Genomic DNA, 25,100 nt, shown 5'->3' on the forward strand with positions numbered 1-25,100 from the left:
TGGATTTAGAAGGGGTAAATACCATTAGTTTGTTTTGGAGGCATTGAGGGCTAAGTGATTTATTTTCATCCAATGTTCTGTGATTGAGAAAGCTTCTTGAGTAAGTTTTTGAAGCAGGGAGGAAGAGGTGGCAGAGCAGATAATGGTAGAATCGTCTGCATATTGGATGATGTTAGCGAGTGGAATGGATTTGTGGAAATCATTTATAAATATATTAAACAGAAGGGGACCAAGAATTGATCCTTGGGGAACTCCAGTGGGGGTATTAAGGAAAGAGGAAGTGGCCTTTTTCCATTTAACGGCTTGGTGCCTATTAGATAAATAGCTGGAGAACCAATTTATGGTGGAGGGAGAGAGGTTAAGTTCTGAAAGTTTGGTAACAGCAGGCTGTGTGATATAGTATCGAAGGCCTTAGAGAGGTCAAGTAGTAAGGTAGAGACAGTGTGGCCTGAGTCGCGAGCTCTATTAACAGTCTCAAGGAAGGACAGGAGGGCTGTCATAGTGCTATGGTTTGGCCTAAAACCATGTTGTGTAGGTGTTAGAAGGTAATTATCTAAGAGATGTGGTAAGAGTTGGATTTGGATACATTTTTCTAGAAGTTTGGAAATGGGGGACAGGATAGCAATAGGACGGAAGTTGTTGACATTATAATTGTTGCCTCCTTTATGCAGGGGGATGATGAAAGCTTTCTTCCAGAGTTCGGGCACTGTGCATTCATTGATGGAGCGGTTGATTAGGATGCTAATAGGATAGGCGATTGCTTCTGCAGCTATACTTAGGAAGTAGGAGGGAATGTTATCAGGTGCGTTAGTACATGGCTTTAGTTTCTGAAGGAGTTTCTTTATAGTGGAAGTTGGTATAGGTTTTAAAGAGAAAAGAGTAGAGAGGGGAGAGAGAGAGTGTGAGGTTGGTGAGGGTGATGTGGGGGTTAGAGAAGTGGATGAGGTGGAGGAGGGAAAGTAGGTAGATGAGAATGTGGGGGAAGAGGTAAGGAGGGAAGGGATGTTTGTGGTAGAGGGTGGGGTGAATTAGATGTAGAGGTGGAGCATGAGAAGGAGGAGGTGAGTTTATTAATAGATTCGATGAAAAAGGAGTTGAACTGTGTAGCTAAATCTGTGTCAGAGGTATTTGGGTCGGGGTTTGGGGTGTGTGGTTTGCTGGGGTTAAGGAGGGTAGAGATCCCCTTCCAGAATCTTTGAGGATTAGTTTTATTATTGTTTTGGAGTGTATAGAAGTGTTGTTTTCTATCAGAGATTATAAGCTTTTTTACTTTGTCACGTAGGTTTTTATAAGCAATGTGGAGTTCTTGGGTCTTATTTCTCAGATAGAGTCCCCATGCTTTCTTTCTAAGGCGCATGGTTGATAGTGTGGTTTTGGTTAGCCATGGGGCAGAATTAGTTTTTATTCTTTTAGTTCTCAGAGATGCTTGGGAGTCAAGTATATCTAAGAATGTTCGGTTAAAGTGGGCAACTGCATCATCTAATGGTAGTATCCTTAGATTGTTCCAGTTAATTGCTTTTAAAGATTGTAAGAAGGTTGATGGGTTAACGTTTTTGTCATTGCGGGTGGTGATGTAGTTATGGGTGCGGTAGGAAATGCATGGGAGTCGGTGGGTGAAGATAGGCATGTGATCACTAAGAGGGTCAGGAAGAATACCACTATCAGAATAATAGTGGGGATGTGACACTAGAATCCAGTCAAGAATGGTGCCAGAAGAGGGTTTTTTTGATGGGTGTGTTATAGAGTTGATTAGCTGTGAAAAATTATATAGGTTGATATTGAGAGGGTTGGCAATTATATTGGCAAGTAACACTTGATGCGGCCAGACCCCCAGGCTTAAATGATAGTATTTCAATTGCTGCTTTGTTAAAACTCAGGGCAGCAAAATTATAATATGGATTTATTTCTATGTTTTTATTTTCATACTACACCTTCAGACAGTTTTAAGTATTGTTATATACTATTTTGACCACCAGATGAAGCACTTTAGTAGGTTTAGTTGATATCCCTATAAAATGTTCTTAAAATGTAATTTATCATTCATTATTGTGGTTTTAGTGTTTTTAATGTATTAAATAGTGTTTTAGGTTATATTGTATGAAGTACACAATATTTATTTATTTATAACTAAAATGTTTTATGCATAAACTAGGTAGGGCTGAATAGGTAACCCAAAGGTTCATATTCTATTGTCATTTTAAATTTTATATACGTTTCTTATTGGCTGGGATTAATTAAGTGTATTATTTAAACCCATTTGAATTGTATTATGGTTATCTGATGAAGTCTTATTATTGACGAAAACGTATAGGAATTGGAGTGTTAACGTTTGGTTTCGCATTATTTATGTTAAGAGTTCTATAAGACAGTGACATCAGGTTATGAGGGGGACACACTCCAACCCCCATGTTCACCTGCGAGGAGGAATACAAAATTAGTAAATTACTACCTGAACTATTTTGTATGGTAATCCACACACATTCACCTACAGGTGAGGAGCCACAACTGCATCACACATACCACATCTTATTTCTGATCCCATGCACAACACACAAGCAGACCACAATATACGCAGACAAGACAGGCCCTTTATAACATGCACTGCAGCTATGTCCAGTTAATGTTGCCAGTACTATACACCTGTGCATTAAGCAACATGTCAGTGTATGTGATAGACCTACACCTAAAACACCATACACCCGTCTTGGGCATACTATGCCAGTTCTAGCATCACTGCCTCAGGTATGTACCATCTCCATATTGTGTGTGAACACATCTGTGAGTGATTGCCTCCTGTATAGCAGACTGCATAGACCTTTTCAAATATAAGTGCAAATGTGTTGCTCCTCCTGCAAATACACCACTGTGATTACTTATTCAATGCCTGTCAGTTAATCCCTCCAAAAATGACAATACAAATATTGTACTCTGGCTAAGTTTAACAGTTGTGCCTAGGGGAAAATGTCAGCCTTTAGCATTCTTAGGCTATATGTGATCCATACAACAACAGTATCACACTTACCAGGTACAGAAGCTTGGACTCCGCCACACCTGATTTACCTATGGAAATGTGAGGTAGAGGTATTGTCAGCAATGCCAAATGTGACATTGTTACAGGGTAATATGTGCGCATATCAACATGTACAGTAGCTAGTGTGATACTGCCTACATTGCTGACATTCTGAGTATGTGTGCACAACTGTGCATTAAATCCAAACCCCCCTCCCCAATGCAGACAGACCTGACAACGTTGTACTGGTATGCAGAGGCTACCACAATTACTGATACAGTATTACACTGATGCACACAAGAATCTTACCTGGATGCTCCTCTGCTGTGGATGCTGTGGCAGCCACCTCCATGATGTATGGGGTGATGGATGCTTGGGAGCTGGTGGTGGTTTCCAAGTTTGTCAGGAATTCCTCTGTAGCCAAGAGTGTTTTTTTCTGCTGCAGTCCCTCCACCAGTGGCAGCATGGTCCCTGGCCAGAGTGGCAGCCCTTTACCGTACAGCATTGGCCAGATCTGTGGCCCAGTCTTAGACCATCAACAAACATTCACAGACACACCAGGCACACAGCCATTCCAAGAGTACACATTTTATTTAATGCATCAACTTTTTTTAGTATTGTACTGGTTGCCTTTATTTTACAATGTCTTATCACATTCCTGATCAATGCTGTTAACACTCTGTTACGTCTGAACACACACATTATTAACCCATACTAAGGGCTACTGCACCCATATACCTGTAATTCCTGTAGTAAGAACATCTGTTAACAATACATAACTGATTCAATAATATTTACTAGTACCTGTCACTGGATTTGAACCCTGGCCTGTGTGTGACAAAAAGTATATCACACACACACACACACACACACACACACACACACACACACACACACACACACACACACACACACACACACACACACACACACACACACACAAAGAGCATTTAACAAACTGAGCTACTGACCCACTGCTGACTATTAACAAATAAAATATGACTTGGTATTACTAGTAGTACAGTTTTATACAAGACTGTAGTGACACTTGAACACACATGCTTGAGATTCATGCATGACAGAGATACTAGGTAAACTGTACATTAATACATGGAATGCAGGTGTACACAATAAACTCTTAGTGGGTGGAAATATCTGTGACATGTACATGCAATATTGGAATATTGGGTTGGCTACCTGACCCATATACAGTTGCAGATAGTATATTTGCAGTCTACAGCTATTACAGGTTCATACTTGCCTGCAGCACTGTACCTCTGAGCAGGAATGCATATAGCTGAAATGTAATGGGTAACACAAAACAATCCTGACATACACAATCTACTTTGGGTGTTCCTGGTATTGCTTCAAATGTTAGGGTAGAACAAATGTCATTATGCATATATCTTGTAGCACAGCTCTAAATCTACAGTTCAGCATAACACTCTTCTTTAGGTAACCTTGAGTCACTTAGTGGTATTCTTTGTGTTTGTATTTCAGAGCAGATGTCATACTCAATTTCATGAACAACAGCCCTACTTACACAAATACTGCAAGATGCAGCTTTATTAAGGGTGTCTTCATGCAGTTTTTGGTATAATTTCAAAAACGTCTTTATTGTACAACAGTTTATATAATGCAGGTGTTGCAATACAGCTGCAATTCCACAATTATTGCAGTAGAAACTTTATTTCATTAACATAAGTTCATAGGTTCATAGGTAGGTACTAGGCTATCGGCCCAAGGGGCCTAAGTAAGCCTAGCCAACAAGGTTCCCTGGCATACACCACCCAAGAAGTTATTTTCCTGTGCCCCTGTATCTAATTCACTTGATTTTCTGGATACAATGTTGTTCACATGTAATGTTGTCTCCTGTTTTCTAGAGAAGATGAAACTCTTTACATCAGGTCTGATTTCAGGTACAAGTGAAAACATATCTATAATACAATTCTCACTTGGGAAAGGGGCGTCAAAATTAATCTCAAGAAGATTTAATGCTCTATCACTTTGCTTGCTTTTAAGCATCATTTCTAAAAGTACTGTGGATATCCAATATTACAGTTTAGAAATTACTTAACTTGGATGAAGTCAACACAGTATCAGTCTCCGCTTTTTTAAGCAGCAGTTCTCCCTGCATTTACAGAGAGCACAATGCCAAAATCTAAACAGATTTGTATAATCAAGTTATGCCAAAGGTAATTTAAATTCCTGAGCCACCAAATGAGTGCCAGTAGTAAACTTAATACAGGTGTGTTTGAACACTACAGTATGAAATAAGCTTATGCAATACTAACACAGTGTTGCCCTGATCAAAATTATCTCACTATGGAAACAGTGAAAGGGGTCTTTGGAATGTTAAGCGACCACAAAAGTGACTTGTACATTTACTTACAACACTGAAAATAAGTTTATTTTAAAAAACATACCTGCCAGTCTACAGCTGTGGCAGTCTAATACCAAGCCTTTTTTTTCTCAGCCCTTTGTAACTGGACAGGCTCAAAAACAGACACTGTGGTTGCTTCAAGTTACTATACTGAACAATGAAAATACTAGTGCTAACACTGAAAGAAAACTAAAACAATACATTAGCAGGTTTCATGCTTTTATCATTATTGAACTATACATGACAGTAGTCAGTTATTGCAGTACCGGCCTATGTCCACATTGATTGCAATACACAAACCTGTACTATATATACATACTGGCAGTGAATTAATTACTCTATCTTGTTTATTTGACTGTAGATTGCAAATTAATCTATATTCACCACATTCTTGGCGCAACCTGGCCAGGTGCCCTGCATAAGCCTCTAGGTTGTGAGCTGTCTCCTCTGCAGTTGTAAGGAGAGAAGCACAGCATTATGCATACCTGTCTATTGCACATTCAGATTAGGTATTGGTTAAACAAAGCTAACAGGACTTACAAACATGTGGGGCATTTCCATCCAGAGCATCCTGGACCCTGGTGTCCAGAAGTTCCCTGTTCTGCTACTTCAAGTCATCATAATGGTGGCAGACCTCTTCACCTGTGTGGGGGATACCTGTTGCACTGGTGAGAGCATGTGCTATCTGGTCCCAGGCCTCCAACTTACACTGTGATCCCTGGAATTGGCCCTGCAGCAGCCGGAGTTCATGGTCTTTCATGAGCAGTCCAACCAGAACCCTGGACTCCTGAATGACCCACTTCTGTGCCCAGAAACACGTACCCTCTCCAACACCTGCCATAGTTCCTGCACAGTTAAAACTCCAACAGAATATTCTGTATTTCCACCTAATGCCCTTAATATAGCCTGTTTTCCCACCCTTACACACCATTGGGCCATTTTTAAAAAATCTGGTGCATCGCTTTGCACCACACAAATCAGATTAGCTGAGCTGAGTATTGTTTAAACTCCCAATACTCAGCAATGTTTAGCAGTGTGCAAACCAGCTAAGTGTGTCCAAGCAGTGCTTAAACAGAGATTGTTTTCACAGTGCTTATCTTGGCTTAGCATGGCTTAGCAGAGCTTAGCTGAGTGCAACACATCATGATGTAAAAATAATTGGAATAATTTATATTTAGAAAATGATTGCTTAATTTCTCTTCCCTGTATTCAAACCCAGCACCTACTTCACATAAGGCCATGACTCTAACCACTTGGCTATGGGGAATGCTGCTATACCTTTACATATACCTCTGAGCCAAGTTTAAGCACCGCTAAACACCATACCATGCAAACCCACTAAGCTATGCTTAAAGTTGACCTTTGAATTATTAATTAAATGAATCCAGTTTCTATTTTTAGACATCTGACATGTGTCAGTTACTGTGTGCCTCATCGCTCCACGCAAACTTAAAAAAGTAAATAAATAATGATTACATTCCATTTATTGCTATCAGGCACTTGGACAGTGCAGAGAGTGTGTTACTCATCTACAGACACAGTTAGTGACACATTCCCTACACTGATTTAGTACCACCTCCCCCAGCTCTCCCTCAGTAACATGCCTTCATTACTATGCATGGCACGCTACTGAGGGGTATCCACATACACAGATAAGGTACCTTCCATGTAGGCTCTACACTATGCCTACATGGGTTTTATTAAATCTGGGGGATTGATATGGAAATTGAGAGAAGGGGATCCATATTTAAGAATGCATTAGTTATAATATATTTTACTACACTTCTCATTGATTATGCAGCAACATTTCTTGAGTTTGTACCCCTGCTATACTATAATGCAAAATCAATAGCAAAAGAAATAGTATTTTTTTCCTTAGGATAGGAGTTCCCCAATAAATTCTTACTATCCAAGGTATCCCATTTATGTCCAGATTAATGCATACTCTGTGTCATTTTTTTTTTAAAGTAAAACATCTAAGCACATCTAAAGTCCACTTTCAAACAGGTGGGCTAACTGATTTCTTCAATGAAACACTGAAGTATATTTATGAATGGTTATAGAACTGGTTAGAATAAATTGGAAACAACTGTCTACGTATCTTCCATTTGCAGAAAGGCAATTAGCTCACATCTCAGCTTAATGACATCATTTGGATTATTACATGGCCACCATCTCTAAGGCTTGCTAGTTACAATAAAATAAACATGAGGAGGAAAACACCTCAATTAAACATGTGCTAGAATATTTTACAGACCTGAAGAGCAGGTTAAGGACTATAATTACCATAGCGAAATGGAGCACTAAACATAACAGAGACCGTACAAGAAAATACACATATGATCATCTCAGAGAATTCAAACTAGAAGATAAAGAATGTGTGTTAGTATCCATTAGTATAAGCATGCTCCATAACAAGTGCAATAAGTTCCTAGGTGAGACAAATAAAAAAAGAAAGTGTAACATTGTCGCCTCACAGTAAGACGTTGTCCTGTTCGATTCTCAGCTAGAGCATCTTCTGTGTGGAGACATGCGTGAATGGGTGTACCTTCGTTGAAGGTTGTGCATCAGAGCTGGCAACTCAGCATGTAAAAATCTACTGCCAATCATTAGCGGACCGGAGTTCTGCTGTGGCGACCCCCTAACTGGGAAAAGCCAAAAGACACAACAACAACAGCAGTTACACCAAACATATGTTTTGAAGCTTGTAAATGAAATTTAAGTTTCTACACTAAGCATGTGCGAAAAGGGCATTAATACACCCATAGCATATCACAAAGTCAAACCACAGGCAAAAAATGAAATAAAAAATTGGGACAACCTAACCACTAAGAAACAGGTTAAAGATCATTTCTAAAGGTGTTTTTGAATATTTCATTTTTTACATTAATTAAAGTGTTTTCATGTAATGTTGGCTTTCCAATTCTAAAATAAGTAGTTTTTACTTTAGCTTCTTTATAGGTACTATGTGTATTAAGTTTAGTTAACTGTATGCTGAGCAGCTGTGCATACATTTCCTGATTACAAGTTATGATATAACAGAGGGAGTAAACATCTTGTAGCGATTAGCCATGTATTCTGTAGTCTGCAGCCAATTTCAAGAAAGTGACACAGACTGCATCATCATCAGTCAAGCAATCAGACAATAAATCAATAAATAGCTAAATGCCTTTATTTTCAAATAATAATAACAAAAACAAAATGGAACATGATAAGATTCCTAGTAAAATGTATAGCACTTAACATACAGTTAACACAGATATAACAACTATCATAAATAGTTCTTCACCATGGCTAATCACTTTTAAAAATGAAACTAGAGGTATGTGAAACACCTCTGTCATAGTGTATAGAAAAGTATGACTGAATGTGTTATACATTGACATGTTTTTTTTTCTGGAAAGGAAACTATACATTGAATTTGATGGTCTTCTTGGCAAGGTAGAAGGTGCACTTGTGTTTGGGACTAGGTATCACAAATGACTGCTTAGCCCAGGAAACACACTACCTTTTGATTATATGGTATCTACTATTTCTAGGGTTACTTTCACTAGATGATGTATCATGGAAGGGATCTGTCATGGAGGAGGAGTGCAGACATCCTTAGGAATAGAGAACAGGTAGCAAGCCAGAGACTCGCTTTCTGTGGTAACCAGTAAGCAAGAGGAGACCTTGGGGAATATAATGGCAGGAGTTAGAGCTGGATGTGGCAGAGTTAAAGATTTTAAGATTTGCACTGGGTGTGACGAGGATGGACAGGATTAGGGACAAGTATACTAGAGGGTCAGCCCAGGTTGGAAGGTTTGGAGACAAAGCCAGAGAGGCAAGATTACATTGGTTTAGACATGTGCTGAGGAGGGATGCTGAGTGCAAATCTTAACATCTTTAACTCTTTAAATCTTTAACATCCGTCACTCCCACCGCAGACCTCACCGCTGTCACACTACCCTTGTAGATATCCTGTACCACTCTTACATACTTCTCTGACACTCCCAACTTCCTCATACAATACCACAACTCCTCTCTAGGCACCCTGTCATATGCTTTCTCTAAGTCTACAAAAACACAATGCAACTCCTTCTGACCTTCTCTGTACTTCTCCATCAACACTCTCAGAGCAAACATTTCATCTGTAGTGCTCTTTCCCAGCATGAAACCATAATGCTGATCCCTAATCATCACGTCCCTTCTTAACCTAGCTTCCACTAATAATTCCCATAACTTCATGCTGTGACTGATCAATTTAATCCCTCTGTAGTTACTACAGCTCTGCACATCACCCTTATTCTTAAAAATCTGTACCAAAACACTATTTCTCCATTCCTCAGGCATCCTCTCACTTTCCAAGATTTCATTAAACAATCTGGTTAGAAGCTTTACTGTCATTTCACCTAAACACCTCCATGCTTCCACAGGTATGTCATCTGGACCAACAGCCTTTCCATTCTTCATCCTCTTCATAGCTATCCTTACTTCCTCCTTGCTAATCCATTGCACTGCATGATTCACTATCCCCACATCATCCAAACTTCTCTCCCTCTCATTCTCTTCATTCATCAACCCCTCAAGGTACTCTTTCCATCTGCTCAACACACTCTCCTCACTTGTGAGTATGTTTCCCTCATTATTTTTTATCACCTTTACCTGCTGCACATCTTTCCTAGCTCTGTCCCTCTGTCTAGCCACTTAGTACAGGTCCTTTTTTCCGTCCTTAGTGTCCAACCTTTCATACAACTGTTCATATGCCTTATCCTTAGCCTTCACCACCTCTCTCTTTGCCATACACCTCATCTCCTTATACTCCTGTCAATTTTCTTCATCTCTCTGACAATCCCACTTCTTCTTTGCCAACTTCTTACTCTGCATACTCTCCTGTACTTCCTCATTTCACCACCATGTCTCCTTGTCGTCCTTCCTTTGTCCAGATGTCATCCCAAGCACCTTTCTAGCAGTCTCCCTTACTAGCTCTGCTGTAGTTATCCAGCTATTTGATAACTCTTCACTGTCACCCAGTGCCTGTCTTAACTCTTCCCTGAACTCCACCTCACAATTACCCTTTTCAATTTCCACCATTGGATCTTTGGTGCTGCCGTTACACTCCTCCTCCTCTTCCTGCTCACCAATGTCATCCTACAAACCACCATCCTATGCTGCCTAACTACACTTTCCCCAGTCACCACTTTACAGTCTCCAATCTCCTTCAAACTGTCCATCCTACATAAGATATAATCCACCTGTGTGCATCTTCCTCCACTCTTTTATGTCACCCTATGCTCCTCCCTCTTGTTAAAATACGTATTAACCACAATCATGTCCATCCTTTTCACAAAATCCTCTACCATCTGACCCTCTGCATTCCTTTGCTTAGCACCATATCTACTCATCACCTCCTCATCCCCTCTGTTCCCTTCACTAACATGCCCATTGAAATCTGCTCCAATCACCATTCTCTCACCCTTGGGTACAGTCATAACCACTTCATCCAACTCACTCCAAAAGTTTTCTTTCTCATCCATCACACACCCAACTTGTGGAGTATATGCACTAACAACATTCATCGTTACACCATCAATTTCCAGCTTCATAAACATCACTCTATCCAACACTCTTTTCACCTCCAAAACACTCTTAGCATACTCTTCCTTCAGGATAACTCCTATGCCATTTCTCCTCCCATCCACAGCATGATAACACAATTTGAACCCACCTCCGATACACCTAGACTTACTCCCCTTCCATCTGGTCTCTTGCACACTCAGTATACCAACCTTCCTTCTGTCCATCATATCAGTTAGCTCTCTCCCTATACCAGTCATACTGCCAACATTCAAAGTTCTGATCCTCACTACCACAGTCCTAGCCTTTCTCCTCTCTTCCAGCCTTCAGCCATGCCTTCCCTCTCTTCTCCTCCTTCGGCCAACAGTAGCCCAATTTCCGCTAGTACCCTGTTGACTAACAGTACTGGTGGTGGTCATTGTTAACCCGGGCCTCGACCGATCTGGTATGTAAATATTTACTGCTGTCCGCATGAATGTTTTGGCAAAGTTTTACACCTGATGCCCTTTCTGACACAACCCTCCCCATTTATCCGGGCTTGGGACTGGCACAAAGAAATGCACTGGCTTGTGCATCCCCAGTGGCTGGGTTTATATATATATATATATATATATATATATATATATATATATATATATATAATACTTTAATTCCTTGCACTCATGCCATCACAATGGGCACAAAGGCTGGGAAAGGAACTGGAAATATTAGTAATACTGATGATTATGTGATATTAATTTCACAAAACAAAAATTACAAAATGCAAATACACCTTTAACATGTAACTTATCTATTCCCAAAAAGTGTTAGTCTTTAGTGATTCTGTGCTTAAGCTTGCAATCTGAAGCATACATGGTGTAAACAAGAACAATATTACTATAAGTGCTGTAGCTTGTTTAAAACTTTCAGATGTAAAATATATGATACCAAAAATATTTCATGAAAAGATGCATTATAATCTAAGCTTGTTATCCTGTTATATACAGGAATCCATGACTTGAGGGCAACATCACTTAACTTTATGAAATATGTCATTCTAGAAATGACTGAAGGAGCTTTGATTAGCCTTATACTAAGTGAAATAATGTTATTGCCATAGCTAGTTATTTTCGAAAGCCCACAATTTCAATAGTTGGTCAAGGCAACTTTGCACAGCATATAACATCAAGCTTATCCACTATTTTTGTAGATATGATAGTCACATGCTTTCCAAAGAAGGGCTTCTTCTCAGTCAACATGGGATATTTTTAGTATCAGAAAAAAATTAAGAAAATTTGTTTAAAAAAATCCAATAAATCGACCTCTAGCAACCCAACATACAGAAGATCTTATACAAATCTGAAATGTTTTTATTTCAATGTACAACGTCCTTACAACTCTTATGAAATGGTCAGCTTAGTAAATCAACATAACTATACAGAGGTTTGGAACAAGCCAATTTGCTGATTGTCAGGTATGAATAGTATGGGAATTAAGGTCTGGGGAGGGGCTGAAAGGCTTACTAGGCATGAAATAGTAGTGGAAGGAAGTTAGTGTGCTAGGGATAAAAGGGTTAAATTGGAAGGAAGAGGACTGGGAGGAAATAAGGTAGGTGTGAGAAAGGGTTTAAGTGGTTTTGTGTGAGTGTAACTGGGGAATGGATCAGATTTTGGCGTGAACTTGCTACAGTGCAGGATTATATCCGAGATGTGCAGGTGCTGTGGTAATCAGGTAGACCTAGGAAATAATAAAGGTGGTGCTGGAGGGGGTACTGGTGGTGGCAGGTAGCTCTGTTTTTTTCTGGTTTCCTTTGGGGGTCGCTGTTGGGGTTACTAGGCATAGGAGTTGAGGGGGTGCTGAGTCAAGGTGGGGGCCTTGGAAAGGTGTGGCTGGAAAGAGAAGTAAAATAAATTTAAAAAAAGAGAGAGAGAAGAGGTAAACTGGTAATGATAATGGAAGCAATGGGGTGGAGAATTATGGTGGCACTTACTTGGAAAATTCTCTGCATGCTCCTCTAGTTAATAATTCTCCATCATCAGTCAGGCCATTCTCCATCCCTGGAGTTGTCATTATCCATGGTTTGGGAGGGTAGGTTGTGTTGGTGGAATGATGCTGCTTCTGGGAAGTGGTCCGGGTTTCGAAGGTGCAGGCTAAAGGATTTCGGATATGGAGGTGTTGTCAATGAGCTGGTGGTGGTTTATATATATATATATATATATATATATATATATATATATATATATATATATATATATATATATAGATCCATTTTGAATCATCGACTGTTCAGAACATCGACGTTCTAGTCATCCAGACCAGAACATCAATGTTCAGAACATCGAAGGTTCAAAATGAACCATACAAAAACAAAAACACTTACAAAAACTATTTTATGCAGGGGAGCTTCACTCCCCTGCACCCCCACACACCCCTACTTTAATATTCCAACTCCGAGATCACACTACAGTGGGGTAAGGGAATTCTCCCATTTACTGCTATATGCGGTAGTGCTAAATGGGAGATTTCCCGTACCTTACCTGCAATGCCAACACTCAGATGGCACACACACACACACACGCACACACACACACACACACACACACACACACACACACACACACACACACACACACACACACACACACACACACACACACACACAACATGCAAGGAACCTTGCTGCCCTGCATACACACCCAAAATTCTACAATTTTACTTACCTGGCACTTCCACTTTAAACCTTCGATGTTCTGAACATTGATGTTCTGGTCTCGTTGCAGCTATCTGGAGCCAGGAAAGGTGCAGGGGGAGAGTGAATGCTTTTTACAGTATGTGAGCTCCCCTATATAACAGATAGGTTATGTGCATGCACAGTGGGCTTCAGGCCATTGGTCTGGGAGGTAAGCAAGTATTGAAGTAGGTACACGGATAATTTAGGTCCTCTCCCTATACTGAGGTGTGGGTTCTGGTGGAGCATGGAGGTACAGGACTCAAAATAGGTATAAAGATGGAAAAAAAGTCAGACATTTCAGTTTTAGGCTTTATATCCTTGGGGAATGCAGTCAGATATTTCATCCCCTTGTTCAGAAAGTCAGTTTTAGATGTTCCTACTTGTGGGCTTTGGTTACTTATTAGTTTGGCTGTTTCAGGAAGGTTGAAGGGTGACAGGATGAGTTCATGAGCCACAAATGTCTTTTTGTGGGCTGAGAGCTCCCTGGTCTAGTAGCTGTGTTCCACATGTGCGGTGGTGCTTTGGGGCTGTTGGTTAGTGAACGTGTTGCAGTAGCAAAAATGTCATGCTCTCAATCAGCCTGATCTTGCAGGATGTCCAGATGTGACTTCATATTATAGGTTCTTTCCCCTTAATTTGGGTTAGGCTACTGACAATTCACTGAGGTAGAGGGCACTCAGTGATAGCAGACATTAGAATTTCAGGCAGCATACCTTTTGGACAATGCATATTATCAGTCTGGATATGTCATCAACTTTTAGAGACTATTGAAGCATTAACTGATAAGGACAGGTTGGAAGGACTCTCATAGATGATGTAGCCGGTCAGCATAAGGGGCTAGGAGGAGTTTGTGTTTTTTTTCTTTTTCTCTTCAAAGTGAGTCTCTGGAGGCTGAAAGTTCAGGTGAGGCAAGTCAGAAGAGGCAAAGGCAGACGATGAGCAGCAAGCTGTTGGCTCAATGGAAGTGAACTCAGCAGGTCCTGGATGATATTGTGGTGGATGTTCTGGCTGCAGTAGTGATGCACAATGAGGTTGCAGGTAATGAATGGCACAGTGTTGGGTACTCATTTAGGCATCTAAGATTTAGTATAGTTTGAGTGTAGTGTGGAGAGAAGTAAGGATGAATTATATCAGGACCAGGGTGAAGCAGGAGGCGTGCTGAGGATCAGTGGAGGTTAGGGCAAAGGACAGGTCCACAAGGAGGTCTCTAGCAATTAGGAGGTGCAAAGTTGGATTATGAGGAGTGTAAGTTCATTCATAGGTGGGGTGGAGTTGCAGCAACATGAGGTAAGATCGGATTTTGGGATCTGTTCAGGTGATTGTTTAGCTATGCAAGTTCTGGGGCAAGGAAGAGGGGGATCTTTTTGACCCCTCACATACCAGTCTGAGTTAAAGAGAAGATTTGGAAGGGGGATTATGTCAACATTTTTGAATTAATTGATGCAGATGGGGATCAGTGTCTCATGGGGTTGGAAACTGTGAACATTAAAGACGTTTTGGAAGCTTTAGTGGCTTTGGGGTGGAAGAGAGTAGGTAGGCTGTGACCAAGAAGATGGGACAACTGAGTGTTAGGTTTCATATATTATATGGCAGTTTGGTTGAAGAAGGATATCACTTTGGCCTTACCACTCCTGGCTTATTTTCTCATGATCCATGAGGCACAATGTACGTGGGCAGAGAATGCTTGGTTGTGGTACAATCAGAGATTTCAGAGGTGGAAGGCAATGGATCACTCACTGCATTGGGTATTCAACATCCCAATATTTGGCTAGCCACTATGGTACATAGCCTTGGACCTATTAGTAGGGGGAGGGGTTAAGTTAGGTGGGGATGGACTGGGGGTATGCTGAGCATTTAATGTGGGGTGTTGTTCATGTGTATTGTGTCATTTTTTCACACTTGCTCAAAGTGTGCAGGTATGCATTCAGCTGCAATGTGGCAGATGGGAAGGTTCTATGGTTAATCTGAGTCTGCAACTGCCTGAATCGAGAAGATTACCTTCAAAGTTTCTTGGATTTCAAAGTATTCATGGTAGAGGGAATTTTGGAGTGCAGAGAGGGGTGGTATCCTTTCATGGGTCAAGGGGAAGACTGGGGAATGCATTCTCCCATTAATGTACAAATATTGAAACAGATGCTCAAAGTATTTCTTGATGTGGAGGTTGCAGATGAATTACGTGAGGTTTGTTTTGGAGGAATTTTCTATTAATTCAGGGGTGGTAGGTGAAGAATCATTTTGTAGGAATTTGCTCCATGTGGTAGAAGGAAGAGATTTTGAAAAATTTGGTTGAAAAGGAATGGTGGGTGGGTAGGTTATTGGATCCATTTCACATTCCCACCTTTAACAGTTTTAAGGTTTCTCCACTAGGTTTGGTTCCTAAGAAATCAGCGGGGGACAATTTATCTTGTCCCAAGGGGAACTCTGTGAATGATTTTATTTCAGTAGATGATGTAAAAGTCAGTTATGCATCTTTGGATGATGCAGTGCAGGTCATTCAGGACTTTATGGAACCCGGGTTGGTGAAGGTGGATATTGAATCCTTTTTTTTATTATTACCCATGCAGGAGGAGGAGGGGCCATTGTTGGGCATGTTAGTATGGTTGAAGTTTTACTTTGACAAGGCTATGCCAATGGGATGTACTGTGGTTTGTGCTACCTTTGAGGAGTCTAGCATAGCTCAGTATTGGATTTGGTAGCAGCAGGAGGGTATTCAGAAGGAGGCACATTATCTGGACGACTTCATAATAGTAGATGAAGGGTTCAAAGTGGCATTAGAGGGTATGTGTGTTTTCTTTGGAATGTGTGAAGAGCTGGGGCTATGCATAAGTTAAAAGGCCCATGCAAGGCATTATTTTTTTTGGGGGGGTTGCTAGTGGATTCAGGCAATGGCCTTGTTCTGTTTCCCAGATGTGAAAATAACATTTTTGAAAGAGAAGATTTGGTGGGTGAAATCTAAGGGCAAGTTGCAGATTAAGGATGATATGGATCTCTTAGAGTTTATGAATTTTGCATGTTGGGCAGTTCACCTGGGTCATCCTTTCTGTAGGTCTGTGGCTTTTTTTGTTAAAAAGGGGAAAAAGCAAACATCACTGGGTGCAAGTTAGTAAGTTGGTGTGTGCTGATTTATCACTATGGTTGTCTTTCTTGGAACAGTTGAATTGTATGTATTTCCGGCAAGTGGATGGGTTGTTCAAGAGGATTTGAGATTGCTAACAGATGTGGTGGGGCGATTGAGATGAGGGCATATTTTGGAGGGTAATGGCTTGCCACTTGCTGACCATCAGTTTAGAAGGAGAAATAGAAGACCAATGTTGCCTTTTTGGAGTTAGTTCCAATTTCAGCAGCATCAAAGACTTAGCAGGAAAGGTTGTGGGGAAAGAGGGTTATTTTTCATTTGGTCAATATTACAGTAGTGTGAGGGTTAAAGGCAAAGACAGCGAGGTCTGAATTGCTTTTGTGTGTATTATGTAAGTTAGTTTTCCAGAGTTCACTGATTCATTTTTCTTTTACAGGTGTGCATGTGGCAGGAGTTAAGAATGGGATTGCAGATAGCTTGTCTCATTTCAGTTTTCCAGGTTCTGACAGCTAACTCCAGAGGCAGCGGACAAGTTGATGGTGTTGCCAGACAAGGTATAGCAGATTGGCCTGGAATAATCAGATGGTTGGTATGGGAATCCAGGTCAACGTAGACTACAAGAAAGGCATATGGTAGGACATTGCAAGAAATGATAAAGTTGTGTTGCAGCTGCCTAAGGAGGAAGGGGTTTGGTCAGAAGGATTGCTGTTGAAATACTTGGCCCAGGTATGGGAGCAAGGTAAGGCAGTTTAGTCAGTCAAGGTAGCCTTTGCAAGGATTAATATATTTCCATGGGTGACAGGGTTACATCACTTTTCTAAATCTTGGACCATGGTTCTTATATTGAAGGGTTGGGGCAGGGTCAACAGTGTAAAGACTGACAGAATATGGCCATTGACAAGACAGGTTTTGAAGTTTTTTTGGGGGGTTTAGTTCTGGTAAATGGATACTCATTGGACTATATGTTACGGGTGACCTTGGAGTTATGGATGTATTATGGAGGTTTTAGTGTGTCAGAATTATTAGGGTCAATTGTTTGGCGGGATCTGTCAGTGTTTTCTGCCTTTGTGCACATTTGGTTCTCTAGATCGAAAATGGATCAGTTGGGGAAGGGCAGGCAGATAGTTTTGGGAAAGGACAGGAATGCCTGGTTGTGTCCATTGGATTGGGCTAAGAGATTGTTGCTCTCTCATGCTGGGACTCCTCAGGAGTTTGTTTTCTGTTCAGTAAGGGGCAAAGTAATAATGAGTAATCAAATTATGTATGTGATGAGGAGAGCTTTTTGGTGTGTTGGTTTTCTACTCATTCTTTTCACAGTGGAAGGGCAGTGGATTTAGTGAGAGAAGGCAGATTAATTGAAGTCATTAAAAGGGAAAGTCGTTTCTCATTCTCTGTCATTATTATATTCATTGGTTGTCAAGGAGGATTGCAGTTAACCCTGATAGCAGGGTTTGCATCATATCAAGTGGAGAGTCATCTAGCATAGTGTCAAAGTCCTTAAGAGGCATTGCTTTGTGGAGGAGTTTGATTTTATATGGTCATGAGTTGAGCTCCCACGAGTTATAGTGGTTCATTTGGTAGGTAGCAATCTGGGAATAATTCCAAAGTGACAGTTGGTAGTTAGGATAAGTGTGGATCTGGTTATGTTAAAGAGGTTATACCAGGGTATGTGCATAGTGTGGTCAGAGGTAATACCATGGTTATTTTGGAGGAATGCTGGTAGTTTTATAGATCTGGAGAGGGCTCATTGGTTTATTAGTTTTAGGCTATCTAGGCAATTGGCTGCTTTGGGTATTTATGATAGGGCATATGGATTTTGATGACAGGGATCCAGCTTGGTTCCATGATGATGAAGTACACCTGAATGATTTTGGTTTGCACATGTTTAATGTACACTTAGGTTTGTTTATTGAGGGTTTGGCGAAGGTTTTGGAGTGAATGAGGGGGAACAGCCTGTGTCAGGCTGGTTGACAGAGAAGAGTGGCAGGCTTGTCCCTCTTCTGTTGACTCTCTGGTATTAGATGTTCGATTCAATGAGTTGGGGGATGAAATTGAGTGGTGGGATGCTGCTTTATAAGTAAAGTAAGAGAGCGGTGGTGATGAAGCTGCTTATTTGTTTAAGGTGAGCAGGGTTAAGCTGTCCTAGTAAATGGTCATATGGATGTTCATGCTGTGATTAATAATTAAAATATTGTTCAAATAAAGTTATGTTTATGGAAGTTTAATAAAGGTGCACAAATGTTATTTTGGTGTGGTGTGTTTATTGAAGGGGACCAGGACAAATGAGGTTTGGAAGAAAACAATTTGTTTAGGGACATGTTCAGTTATGATCAGGTAGGAATAATATGGGAATTAAGGTTTGGGGAGGGGCTGAAGGGCTTACTAGGTATAAAATGGTAGTGGAAGGAAGTTAGTATCCTAGGAATGGAAGGGTTACATTTGAAAGAAGAGGACTGGAAGGAAATGAGGTAGATGTGAGGAGGGGCTTAAGTGGTTTTGTGTGAGTGTAACTGGGAAAAGGATCACATTTTGGCATGAACTTGCTAACCGCCCTCCCTCTTTTAGGAATATTCAGGATTGTGTGGCATTTAAGCAGAGAAGATGGGCAGGCTTGTCCCTCTTCTGTTCCCTCTCTGATGTTGGATGTTTGATTCAATGAGTTGGGGGTGAAAGTGAGCAGTGGGATGCCTCTTGATAAGTAAAGTAAGCAAGCAGTGGTGATGATGCCACTTATTTGGTTAGGGTGAGTGAGGTTACTCTGCCCTAGTAAATGGTTATATGGATTTTCATGCTGTGATCAATAAATTAAAATATTGTTCAAATAAAGTCATGCTTATGGAAGTTTAATAAAGGTTGTCGAATGTCATTTTGGTGTGGTGTGTTTATTGAAGAGGACTGGGATAATAGCAGTTGTGGAATCCTGGAACACATCAGCACTACATATTTCAAATTACACAAAATATGACTGTCTCAGACAGAACTCCTGGGATGGCAGAGCAACATTATGGAATCATAACAATATTCCATCTCAAACTGTGAATTCTATTAATGAGACAGTATGTATAATTGATCAGATTTTCTGATCTTTTATCAAGTAAATCATTTATAATTCTTTAGAATTGTTCTGTTTTACAGGACTCCCAGTATAGATGCACGTTAACACTTGGATTACTTCACCTGTTTAAATCACAACTTACCAATGTAAGACATTATACCAATAGGCAGCTTCAATTACCCTGCTATTTCTTGGGCAAATCTTTCTATAAAAATACTTATGAAAGAGAATTTGTTGATATCATATTACAATGACCACTGAACCGACTTATCACTGATAACAACTGGTAACACAGAGATTAATATTCTTGATCTAGTTTTGACTAACAATCGTAGTACTAGTGACAACTTAATAATTGGAGAATTCCTTGGACTTTCAGACCATAACTCACTGAAGTTTCAATTAAAAAATGGACTCCAGCAATAAGAATTCATAAACAAATAAAATTATGAAAGAATTGATTCTAGGACTTTAATAGAATCGATACACTTAAACTGACACTCATGTTTATTGAATCACAAAGTGAATTTTACATACAACACCTTGCATGATTTGCTTACTAAAAGCCTTGAATTCATAGTTACATATAAACACTATTCACATAAAAATATATTTCCTTCAGGGTAAAATTTAGATATTTGTAAACTGTACAAGAAAAAAAGAAAAATAAATAACATGTTTAGAAGAAATCTCCAAAAATAGCAAACGAGATTTTTTAATAACATCAGTAGATCAGGATAAGAAGGGAATTTGAATGGTGAAAATAACTTTTGAAAATAATGTTGCAGTGGATCCCAATAAAATGAAAAGATTTTTATCCCTCAGTAAACCAAAGAAAATCAGAAGGCAGCATAAAAAATGACCCTATAAAGATAGCACATCTGTTCAACCAGCACTGTACAGCACTATTCACTCTTAGATTTAGTTCTGACAGACTGCCAGTTAACACTAATTCCTGACAATTCAACTTCTCTTATTATATCTTGAGGTATAACAGAAAGAGCTTTTAGTAAAATGAAGAATTCATCTTCTATAGGCCCTGATCCAAGCCTTTCCATACATTCACTAACAATTAAACATCTCTATCAATATTACACCTAGTATTCAATAAGCTAGTACAACCAGGCACTGGTCCACAGTAAATTAATGTCTGCCTGCAAAGTCTTTCTTGACTCTAACTTATAAGATATCTTGGACATAAACTTTTACAACTGAATTTTAACACAGAAATATCAGGCTATACAGTTTGATTTAGGTTCTATGAAGACACAATTATGTAATTTTACTTAACTGAAATTGGTGATATGATGGTTTAAATAACCACTTCATATAATAACAGTAAGAAATTGGAAGTCTTCAAAGAAACAACTGGATTATTGGGCTGGTGACAAAGGCTTCAATCCAGAAATCTTGCAGTCAGCATTACTAATTAGCCATATGGCTTTCACACTGGTACACAACTTATGAACTTATGAAATATATATGTATGGGAGGCTTAATTAAAACTCATGTGTGATTGAATAAATAAGGTGAAATAGTACATTCGAAACTTGTCTGATTTAGTTAAATATAGATGCTGCAGTTTCTCAGACAATTCAGTTTTCTTCAGTTAGCAGTGATCTTAGACTTAGTACATTTAAGCAGAGGAGGTGAGGGTTGTACATAAGAGTGAAGCAGGGAACTTTAATTGTAGTTGTTTTGCCATTATTTTGTTCAAAGAAATCACACTTCTGAGTTCCAACCAATCATGTATATTTAAAATCAACAGGAACTATATATATATATATATATATATATATATATATATATATATATATATATATATATATATATATATATATTTATATATTTATATATATATATATATATATATATATATATATATATATATATATATAGTTCACTTTCTTAAATCACATAATGTGAACAAAATTAACTTTTATTCAAAACTGTGTTTTATCTAATGACAAAAATGCTGATGCTTAAAGCTTCATTTCAGTGTGGTGTGCAAGGTTTACTTGTGTAGACATGTTCACTAATGCTGAAACATTTGAATGCAGTGAAAACTTTGGCACTAGGGATGGGAGTGTTTGTGTGAATATTTTGAAGTTAAGGGTAGAGAACGGACAAGATAAGGAGATTTAGTCTGTATGGATGTGTGTTATGTTTGTCTATTCTGTCTTGAGTGCCTCATGGACTGGAAATACTTTTAAGTAAATTGAGGTTATATTTACCCAAAGGCACACATGGCATTCTCACTGTTAGTGAACTCATTAACACCTATGCAATGTGGAGTATCACACCTATAGCAGCTCAGACGCATCCTTGCATTTCAGAGCTTTTTCTGAAAATCATCTTCAAAAGCATAAGATAAGCAAATGTAAATATTTTGTAAACAATAAAAAGCTATTAAAACTGTATGAATAGCAATATTATCAGCAATACGTGTTCTTTGGGTGATAAAAGTGCATTCATAGTCTTGTAATAAATACTATAATATAGTAATAATTCACACAAGCCCAGAATTATATATATATATATATATATATATATATATATATATATATATATATATATATTTTTTTTTTTTTTTTTGCTAAACTTTCACAAACAAATTCTTGGAAAGTGTACAATATACACATATTGTTCGAACACTTTGGTTAACCATACACAAGCTTTCACTTGACAGCAAGAAGTTATTCTCTGAGTGCATTTTTATCTAGATATTTGCAGAAATCTGAAAACATATGCTTAATTGTATAATTAGCAACATAAATAACTGAATATTTCTAAAGATATGCACCTTAAAGTGCAAATATCAAAGACATTTTTCAACAATATCTAAGCTTTCACCTAATGCCATGTAGAAATTTATAAGTCATTTGTGTTTTGCAATATTAAGTGAATATGAAAATATTGCTTCTTTTCATAAGTAATAACAAAGAACAAGCAATATCTCAAGTGCACTACTATGACTTTCCTGTGTCTCACCATGGTATTTCACACCATGCCCCTCAACAGCATGTAGGTCTATAATCATAAATATGAAAAATATGAATAATAAGTAGCAAACAGGAAGTGATTTCTCCCCTGCAGGCAGTGGCGGCTGGTGACTTCAAATCAAAGGGGGGCTGCAGGAGACAGCTGAATGGGTAGGGTCAATGGGAAGGGGTGTGGCCAACTAGAAATGGGAGGAGCTATGCTCAAAACCACAAAAACTGTAACTTTAATTAAATACACTGTCCTGGGTGCCAAACCATCATTATGAGACTCCAATCAAGACAAAATGAAGTTTAGAAGAAAAAAATATTTCAATGCATTGGCTGCATGACAGCTTACTTAATATCTAGATGGAAACAAAAAGGTTGTGAGGCATGAAAAAATAAATTACTTTTTAAATACATTACTGGATTGCCAGTCAAACTCAAGTATAAGAAAAACAAGCAGTACTCAACTCAAACCACTTCTCCTTGCACTGCAGTTCTAATTATAATTTATATTCAGCTTTATTAAAGTACCAAGTAACATGCTGAAAGTAGCAATCTCTGTGATACCCCCACTTGTAAAAATGTTTCTTATCCAAAAAAGACCTGCTGCCTGACAACAACTAGCCAGTTGTTTCATTGGGAAAACATGATCAAAGTAAAAAATGAAAAGCAAACAAGAAAGAAGCTCAAGATACATTGCTTAAAGGATTACTGCACAGGTTATGGACCACACATGATAGACTGGCATTCTGTTTAGTTTACAGGTAAAGCCTGCAAAGATGACTGCAAGTCTCCAACAAATGTAATGAGCTTCTTAAAATAATGTACTCCTGTCCTTTATTACAAATACTGCCATACGCATTTCAATACCCAAGGCTTATACATTATCTAGTTATGTAAGAATTCTCTGCATGGCAACAACAGAAAGGCTTTCAGTGTTGGGAATTCTTTAACAGTATGCTTATTAAAGCTTACTTGACAAGCTTACCTTATGGTCATTTAAGCATTGCTACTTAAATACAGAGCAACATACACTTTCTTAATAATAATAAGCATAAATCAACAGTATAAAAATATGATAGAAACCATAACATTCTGCAAAATCAAGGACAGATGAAAAGCCACTGTAGTACTTGTGTCTACCTTGGCTGGGGGAATACTCTGCACATTTACACTACATAACTGCTCCTTGCCTTGCTTGGACACATCCAGAGTCACTACATGGGGGAGTGGGGAGCAACAAGTATGTCACAATTTGAAATGTCTTTGGCTGACTTTGATGGCCCTGACACATTTATCATGCCTCTCAACCTCAGAGCAAGAAATCTGGACAAAGCCATGCACAGAAGTGGGACAAGGGCCCAAAAATAAGGAGAATTTTTAAATGTTGCTCTTATAAACTTAGAAAGATAATAGAATAGTAAGTAGGTCTTGCATTAGTATGAATTTTCTGAAGGGTATGAAATCTGAAACTCAAATGTCTGTCATTATTTTCTAACTTCAGTCTTTAATGATTTTCCACTAATTTGCCAAAAAAACACAATTTTATGAAAAATAGACCAAAAATGTAATGCAAAAATATAAAATAGCCACACAATACAACTGGGAACCTGTCAAAGAAGGAACACCTTTTTAATATTAGTACTGCTAACTTGAGCAGCTGACAAAATAAAAGAATCTACATGCATTTCTGAAATAAAAGTAATCTATAACTCTGATTATTACAGTTATTTATTAATTGTAAACCCTCCACATTTTCTTCCAAAATTGCCATTTTGCGGAGGGATTATTAGGGGAAGAGCAACATTTTTTAGCCAAAATCGGGGAGAGTTGAGAGGTTTGGATATGTCTAATTCTATAAAGCAATTTATTTGCACATACCTCTCAACCTGTTAATACAGGAAATCTGGACAAGGCCAAATACATTGGGGGAACATATAAACAGTACTAAAATGTTCTTGTATAAACTAAGACAGTTGATAGAATAACAGGTCTTGCTTTAGCATGCATTTTTCTGAAGGTTATGAAGTCTGAAACTCAGTGTCTGTCATTGTTTAGTGACTTAATTCCTAAATGATTTGCCAGAAAACCACAAATTTTATGAGGAACAAACCAAAAATAAGAAGCAAAAATCTATTAATTCTGTGAAAATCTGGACAGTTGAGAGGTATAATTCAGCCAGGGCTGTATCTGAGTTTGCTGCCCTTCCCCCTCACAAAATCATGGTCAAATGGAGCCTCCCCCTTGCAGTCATTCCAATGAACCATTACTTGGCTATTTCATCCCATTTGCCATAAACACTAATATGCATACTGCTTTACTT

The sequence above is a fragment of the Protopterus annectens genome, chromosome 10.part0 (assembly GCF_019279795.1).
Source record: "Protopterus annectens isolate FY-2018-M chromosome 10.part0, PAN1.0, whole genome shotgun sequence".
Lineage (NCBI taxonomy): Eukaryota > Metazoa > Chordata > Ceratodontiformes > Protopteridae > Protopterus > Protopterus annectens.